This window comes from Centruroides vittatus, unplaced genomic scaffold (assembly GCF_030686945.1).
Source record: "Centruroides vittatus isolate TY-2023 unplaced genomic scaffold, ASM3068694v2 contig_352, whole genome shotgun sequence".
NCBI classification, from domain to species: Eukaryota; Metazoa; Arthropoda; class Arachnida; order Scorpiones; family Buthidae; genus Centruroides; species Centruroides vittatus.
Window position 1 is genome coordinate 1,129,873 of NW_027122175.1, and position 8,358 is coordinate 1,138,230.

Genomic DNA, 8,358 nt, shown 5'->3' on the forward strand with positions numbered 1-8,358 from the left:
TTGTTAACAAATAAAAATCCTTAAATAATAACATGACGTTTTAAACGTTTACTAAAGTCTTAGAAGCATATTATCTTTTTCTTATGTAATTTTGAGGCCCCTTTGAGGTAATCCGCCACTGAGTTAGGCCTAACATATATTGATAGTTAATAACTAACATGTAGTTAGGCCTAGCTTGCATATAAATAATTATAAGTTAGGCTTAACTAATATATAAGTTAGGCCTAATGTAGTAAGTCTTTGTTTCTTTTAATTGTAAACTATAAAGAAACAATGACGTAAACATCGATATTATATATATATATATATAATATATAAATACAAGGTGTAAAATTGTAAATAATTTATTTTTATTCTATGTAAAATTTAAATTGAAAATTATTAAAAATATAGTTAGGCCTAACTAATGTAATCTATATGTAAGTTAGGCGTAATAGTAAGCCTTATTATATTTTACTTTTATATATTTATAGATAAACTGTATATTGTTGTTGTTTGACATGATGAAGATTGATTTTCTAAGCATTACAGTTCTAAAGATCAAAGTTATACTTTAATTAGTCCGAAAGAGAAAAATAAGTAAAGTCTTTGGTCATTCAGGAAGCCAATTAAAAGAAATTATTTAGAACTTTTCAACTAATGGCAGCTTTTACGTTAGCCATTAGTGAAAAGTAAAAGTTTTGAAAGAAAGTCGAATTTCGGCTAATCAGTTGGACGACTTTCAGAAGAAATTTTTATTTTTATTTTTTCCTCGTTTTGACTCTTCTTCGTGTTTTAGAACCCGAAAAGCCGTTCTTTAACTAACTAGAAATGAAGATGTTTGTTAAGAAACTTTCTCAGTCGCTTCTTAACTGTTCTAAGCTTATTCTTGCAATTTTTAAACAGATAATGAAGTTAAATTCCTTTTTTTTTTTACCTTTAAATTATACTTTTTTCCCCCTCTTTTATACATTTATAATAAGATAAACTTAATATACAATTATTCATACTTAAAATCTTGTAATATTTATTTTATTTTAAATTAAAATGAGTCATATATTTTTCTTCCTATATTACTATTACTTTTTACATTTAAAATTATTTATTATCTAATTTTAATTTTGTCCTGGTAAGTTCTTCATTTTCTTTCCAAATTCCTTTATCTTTGGCAATTTTCCTATTATTATTATTATTTTTTAATTAGAAAACATTAATTTTTTAACTTATTGTTAACCATGTTTATACTTATTAAATCTTTGATATTAAAATAATTGATTGTTTTTGAATAGGAAAAATTAGAAGAATTATAGATAAAGAAGTGAATTATTAGAAGAAGTATAGGGTATAAACATAAATGAATTTTATTCCATTAAAGTTCTATCAATTGAATTGGCATGGACAGCGAAGAACAGCGGAGGGCCTATATAGAAAGAGAAGAACAAGTGCATAACAACTTAGTGCATAGCTAGAAACTAAATTAAGGTAAGCAATTTATTTCCTAATCCTGTAAGGATTATCTTCTACTCAATGTGTCTCAGGAATATAGAAAATTTTCCGCTTAGACGATTTTACTTCCCATTTAGAAATATAGGATATAGAACCGTTGTAGAGGATTGGAGTTTTAAGGGATTTATATGGATCACTGTAGCGTAGAATAATGACATTTTATTTCAGGAAGTTTACCGCAAATTTAATAAATTTATCAAAATCCTACGAGTTTTTTTTTTTTTCATTATTATTTGATAAACTTAAATTATACACGCAATTGCAATACGATAATTCGAAGTTTAGACCCATAAGGTTTTCCTTCGGGGTAACTCTACTGTAACTGAAATTATTATCTGATGAGGGTTATTAATTTTATTATCCACATAATAAATTTTCTATTTGCTTAGTTTAATAGCATTTTGCTGAATTGCCCAACATGTGCAGCCATGTATAGTTGAACAAGGATGACACGATGTCTTCTTGGTTTTCCTATCGTTCAGGAGAACTTCAATCGATTTTAAACAGTCCAATCCAACTTTTGGTAGACTTTTTTTTATATTTTTTTTCCTGTTCATTCCTTTTTCTAAATGGATTTTTTTTTAAAAAAAAAAAGAGAAAAACATTTTTCCAGTTCGATTGGTAATTTTGTAAGCACGACTGATTTTAAGTATTTGGAGAAGAGGATCTCTTCTTCAATAAGTAATGGCCGTGTTCTAAAAACATGATTGTCTTGTCGTACTGATGTTGTACGGTCGAAAGATATGTTTGGCGAGCTTTAACTACTGTATTTTAAATCGTTGTCTTCTTAAACAGCTATATATCATCGTAAAACATAACTGCGGGGCTATTATGACGATAAGATGTAGAAAAGCTCTAGACGATAAGATGTAGAAAAGCTTTCAATTCTTGTCAAATTATACCATTCTATCCACATTTATATCCCTATAAACATAAAGGAAAGAAAAATCTTGAATTTCTCAGATGACGAATTGATTCCTCTTCTCGTTCACTCACGCAGCTGGATGCTTTGTTAGTTAATACCTTTATTTTAGGAAATTATTACGATTTTTCTGTATAATTTCCATTATAAATAAATAAATAAACGTTTAGAAATATAACTTTAATACGAAACTAGTCGCTTATTACATAATTTTTGCCGATTTTAAGTGTCGAAGGTTCTAATTTTATAGGATTTAATTAAGACAGTTTGATTGTAAATGAAATTTTAAACGGAATTAAATCGATTTTTGGTAATTTTTTAAACACAATTTTTAAATTGTCTACGTTTTTACTTCAGAGATGGTGCCACCATCGAAAAATATATATAAAGTTTTTAATAGGAAACCGCATAACGATGTCAACTTATAAACATAAATTATCTGTAAAAATTTTATTTTCCTCGTATATTCTATTTATATAGTATTTAATAAAAGTAGATCCATAAAATTCCGTCTTTAATGTAAAATTTCACTTTAAAATACGGTTTCAGAGGATGTAAAACTGCATAAAATGTTGGTGTAAACATAAACTAGACCCTATTGAGGGGAAGTATATTAATGACGTAGAGACAATGAAGCGAAAGTCTATTGTCTGCATAGCGGCGATACAAAGCAGAAGAGATTGAAATAAAAGGGTTGTTAGTGTCTCCCCTCGGTTCAGGAAATGGTCATTTTGGACGTGGGTCACTACCAACCGACACAAAGAGACAATTTCGGTCAACCTCAAGTTCATTTCCTATTTCTCTTTCCACAAGCAAATGGGAATCCCGGTTGCCAATTCCGTTATTATTGAATGCTTTGTATTCTCCCATCTTTGTTGACAGCTGATAATATATTACTTTATCCTAAATTTTTATTAGCTCCCTTATATTTATAAATGCCGATTAATTGCAGCTTTTGCTTTAAGGCTAATTGCTTGAGTCGTAGACGTTCAATTGTTACTTTGTCGTCTGTTACAGTTATATGGATGTTGACGTCATTTTCTCCTTCCTCTTCTCTACTTTTCTCGATTTACTTTTTGAAAATTATCTTCGTTTTGTCTTCAAATTCATCTGGAAGATGCCAGCACTTTTTTTTGGGAGTTATATAATGATAATTCCTAAAAAGCATTAATTATGAAAACATTAAAATAATAATCTAATATAATATTATTTAAACATCTTTAAAATATTACAAGTATCACACCATTATGTTTCTTTTTCTAACTGGTTGGCATGTTAAATTAATACAATCTCTGTAAATTTCTATAATTTAACGTATTTATTCTATTATCTAAGCTTATGTTGTGTATTGAACAATAGAAATGACAAAATTTTACAAATTTCTTTAAAATCCTAACCTCTAATCATCTGATACTCTTCATTATCCTTTACACGAATTGTAAATTAGTTATCTTGTTTATCATCAATCTTCTACTTTACTGTTATCCTATCCATTTTTCTTATTTATCGATTATATCTCGGTTCGTATGTCTATGAATATCTTTAAAATGTTAGAAAAACTCGCCACATTATAGAGTATTGTATCTATAATTTAATTCTAAAACTTCTAAATCTCGAAAACTTTACACAGAGTTGAGACAATGGCGATTTTTAAGAACGTTGGAGGATGATAAATCGAATCTCTCGAGGCCACTTAGGCTTATTTAACTATACTATGTCGAATTATTATGTTTAATATGCATACATTTTTTTTCAAAATTGTTTCATCTGCCTTTTAGCATCGCCAGAGTAAAGAAGGTGGAACAATTAATATCACTCAAACGTGACAAGCAGATGAAATTTCATCGTAAGTCTAAGGCTAATAATCGATTTTTACTTTAATCCCATATCGAAGCATATCCAAAGGGTACTTTACTCATACTGAACACATTTTGGTCCCTGGATTCTTTTTGGCCATGTCTGGCACGTAATGATGATAGGTAAGGTCCATTAGATGGCGAGTAGGCTTGCTTTCCCATGAGAGTCATTATTGTGGACAAGGTTAGGACACGTGTTGGGGACATAGAGATCCCTCTGGATCGTTTCTATCCCCTTATGACATCATTTAGTAACTTCTACCGTACACATGGTTAATACATAATCACATTAATCACCTCCGTAACTTGCACCGAAGTAATAGTAAGTTTTAATAGTTAAAATTTTAATTAAATTTGGAATTTTCGGATAAAAATTAACATTTTTGTTCATTTTATTTCGAATTTTTTCGAAAATAATCGCCGTCGATAATTTATAACCCGTTAAATCTTTTGATTTTTTAACGAAAGTCGGCTTCACTGCATGGTTCCGGAATGCAGCAGAGAAGCAAACATTTTAGGATTTCGCATTACAAATCTTTTAAATTAATTGAATTTTCAAAATGTTTCTGTACAAATTAATTAATGTCTTGTAATAAATTTATATAATAAACAATTTGAATTAAAAATAATTAATCTAAATATATTCTGTAATTTAGTAAAATTACTTAATTTTTAAAATAAATTTTTAAATTATTATTTTTTTTCTAAAGCATTAAAATTTAAAAAAAAAATTAAAATTAAAATATTAATTTTATTTAACACGGTTTATTTTATTTTTTACAAAATAAAAAATAAAATAAAGAAAGGGGGAAACAAGGATTCAAATTCGAAATTTTAAAATTTTAAGGTTAAAAGAATAAATAGTTAATTTTATAAGAGTTTAAATAAAATATTGGAAAGAACCTTTATCGAGAAATATTTTATTTTTTAACAATATTATAGACATTTAAGATAGGAACTGTTTGTAAGGTGACACAAGTTGGATCTGAGTGACTGAGCAACTTGGAGAGGCTAATGGACAAGTGCTGTATCCCAGCCAAGCGTGTTGTTTTTGAGGGGACGTCACAGAAAGAACAACATAGGAGTTGCTGTAACGAAGTACACACGTGTCGCATTGAATCTCTCCCTAGTGTTTCCCACGGCATGAGACATGAAGTTCCTTAATGGAAGCACGTGTCTCTCTTTTACTTATTTTCTACGTAAAAAGAAGAAATTTAAAAAGAAAAAAAAATAAAATAAAGTACAGAAAGGAAACAGAGTAACCCTCAAAACGATGTTTGACGAATTGATCTCCTTTATTTTGTTTAACCTTCTGACAAGTAATTTATGCTAATAAGTAAGTCGCCGTGAGATCAGACAGGTGAAGAGTTTCTACCTTTACACATTGAAAAATAGTAAAATAAAATAAAATTTAATTTTTTTTTTAATTTTTAAATTCTTACAATATATTTTAATTTATATATATAATTTTTTCTTTATTTTTAAGAACCGTTTCGACGAGAGAAAGATGCTTAATTGCTGAAAGATACTGTATAAGATGAGGAAGAGAGATGCTTACTTTAGGAGAAAAGATAGAGAAAAGAGAGAGGGAGGTGTTTGCTTTACTCTACGAGAGAGATGGAGAATGTGATGCTTACTTTGATGGAGGAGACTTAGGAAAAAAATAGTATTTAATTTTATAAAAGGATATTTTAATAAGGAAATGAGAAAATAAATAGCTATTTTAACCTAACTTCTATAATCCTTAAATATAATTCTTTAATTCCTTTATAATTTAATATATAATTGATAAAGAAATGTGTAAAATCAGCTTAAAAATTTCTATTTTTTATGAGAAAATTATATGATAAAAGATGTTTAATGGTAATTAATTAATTAATTTAGTTTAAAACTCTCTTTAATGATAATTATGATTAAAAATAATGATTGAAAAAAGGAAACTTATTTTATAAAAATTAATTGAATAAGAAAAATTTGTTTTTATTTTTTATTTTTTAAATTAATTTTGAATTCCTTTTTGTAAATGTTTTATTGTAATTCATTTGCGGATTTTTTAAATGTCATTTAGATAAATATTTAATTAATTGTTTTATTAATTAACACGAGATGATAAGGATATAAATCAAAAATTAAGTTAATTAGCGCATTAATTTTTAATGTTGTATAATTAATGTAATTAATCTATAAATAATAAAAATACATTAGCGTGTTTTTATAAATAAACAAGAGTTATAGATATTTGGAAGATTTATTTTCTTGCAGAAAATTTATGACTTTATTTGTAAACAGGGTCATAAATATTAAAGGAAACGTTCCAAAAATTATAGGATTTTTTTCTTTAGAAGAAGAGGAAGAGGAGAATTGTCTCGGATGTTTTAAACAGATAAATCACGTAAAATATTTTAAATACCCCGTATAATTTACTTTGTATTATTATAGAGTTTACTGATTATTTTTTATTATTTCTTAGACTATTCGAATGCAGTAAAGTGAAGGTAAAAAAAATTAGTTATTGGAGACAGATGCCACCTATGGAAATTTATCTTTCGATTACTCTGTTAAGTGGCTACAAACTGCAGGCGCCAGACAAACAATGAAGGTCTAACACCACCCAGGTAGCAGAATCAAATACGGATCTCCAACTGTTCGAACACCCCAGTTAATGGCAACCTCCTGGAACGAACAGCTACTTCGCTGTTGGACCCCAGACTGGTAAGTGATAAAACGGCTTGCCCCAAGGGGTCCTGGCATCAGATCGCTACTACTGGCGCCACGTGGTGCTTATGCATCCAGCTGTTGCTGTAGGGTAATGCTCATTTTCACTTCCCTAATATAGGTTTAATGCCGGACAGATACAGGATTAGCTATTCATTATTTTCCATTGGCCAATAACTGAAAGGAGTGGAATAAATAAACAGATCTTAATAAATTGTTAACTAATGGGCTTTAAGGATGGGAAAATTAGTTCGAGTTAACTGAATTTGTAAGAGGATACATCATTTGTGTGGGATTAGTTACGCGTGTCATTAAATATAACAGGAGAGAGAATCCTATTGTTAGTTAGAATGCTAAGGGCAATTCATCTTAAGTGACGAAACGTTTAAATTTGGATTTTAAACATAAGTAATTATGTCTAAATACCTTGCCGATTAAGCAATTTACTTTGAGAATTTCTTAAGTTTAAGAAAGTAATTAACAATTAGTTTCTCTAAACTTGGGGATAATGTCAGCAAATCTATAAGGATTAAAGGTAAAGTAGCTAGAAAAATAGATTTAGAAGTAAAAATTTAAAAATTTTCATACAAAACGTAAGAGAAAGACACAATTGTTGTTTTTATAAAGGTGTATTTGTACATTAAACCAAATAATTATAATTTTTTCCTACATAAAAGACAGAAATTCCAAAATTTCGATTAGTTTTATCAAGAAATCAGTCGATAAAATAAAAATTTAATCGACTGATTTCTTGATAAAACTTTACATTATTGTAGCAATTTAAATATTTCAATTAAAATTTTACGAATTTTCCAATGCAGAAGCGACATAAAGAAAGTAGAGAAATTCCAAAGAAAAATGATAATTAAGTGGAGAGTAATTTGGTTGGTAGCCATCATTTATTGAATATTGAAAAGCCGAAGAGCCACAAGCTCAGATTACATGTTTGTAGCAATTGCCAGCCACTAACCAACTAGAGAAGTGGGAGTGGGCTAATGGTCTAAAGTGCGAGGGCGGGGAAGAGGCGTTCCACCTCACGACACAAGAAGATTCTTCTTACAGATAACTGAAACCATTTGGACAATGGCGAAACGTCTTATTGCCGGCTCGTGTCTAAAAACAGAAATTTCTTCTCCAATAAAAACAAAGTTTAATTTTTATTCTTGGTGGAACGATTGGCTAGATTATAAGTAACGTGGAACGTAATAAATTTTTCATTGTTTTTACGCTTCGACATTCCATTTTAGTCGTGTCGAGTTTTAAAGAATTGCTCAATAAAAATGATGGATTCCAGATGTAGAAACGGGATTTTAAAGTAAGCAATTCGTATACATCAAGCTAAAAAAAAATCATATCGTTTAACAACCAAAGTGTTTATTA

At 28.6% G+C, this 8,358-nt stretch overlaps 2 long non-coding RNA genes across 2 annotated transcripts; both read left to right on the forward strand.

Moving 5' to 3' along the window:
• Positions 1-1,290: 1,290 nt before the first annotated feature.
• On the forward strand, positions 1,291-5,912 carry LOC136974680 (uncharacterized). Its single transcript, XR_010880676.1, has 3 exons — positions 1,291-1,461; positions 5,206-5,623; positions 5,750-5,912. It is a non-coding gene; the product is annotated as an uncharacterized lncRNA (long non-coding RNA).
• Positions 5,913-6,510: 598 nt separating this feature from the next.
• On the forward strand, positions 6,511-7,459 carry LOC136974681 (uncharacterized). Its single transcript, XR_010880677.1, has 2 exons — positions 6,511-6,655; positions 6,734-7,459. It is a non-coding gene; the product is annotated as an uncharacterized lncRNA (long non-coding RNA).
• The last annotated feature ends 899 nt before the right edge of the window (positions 7,460-8,358 follow it).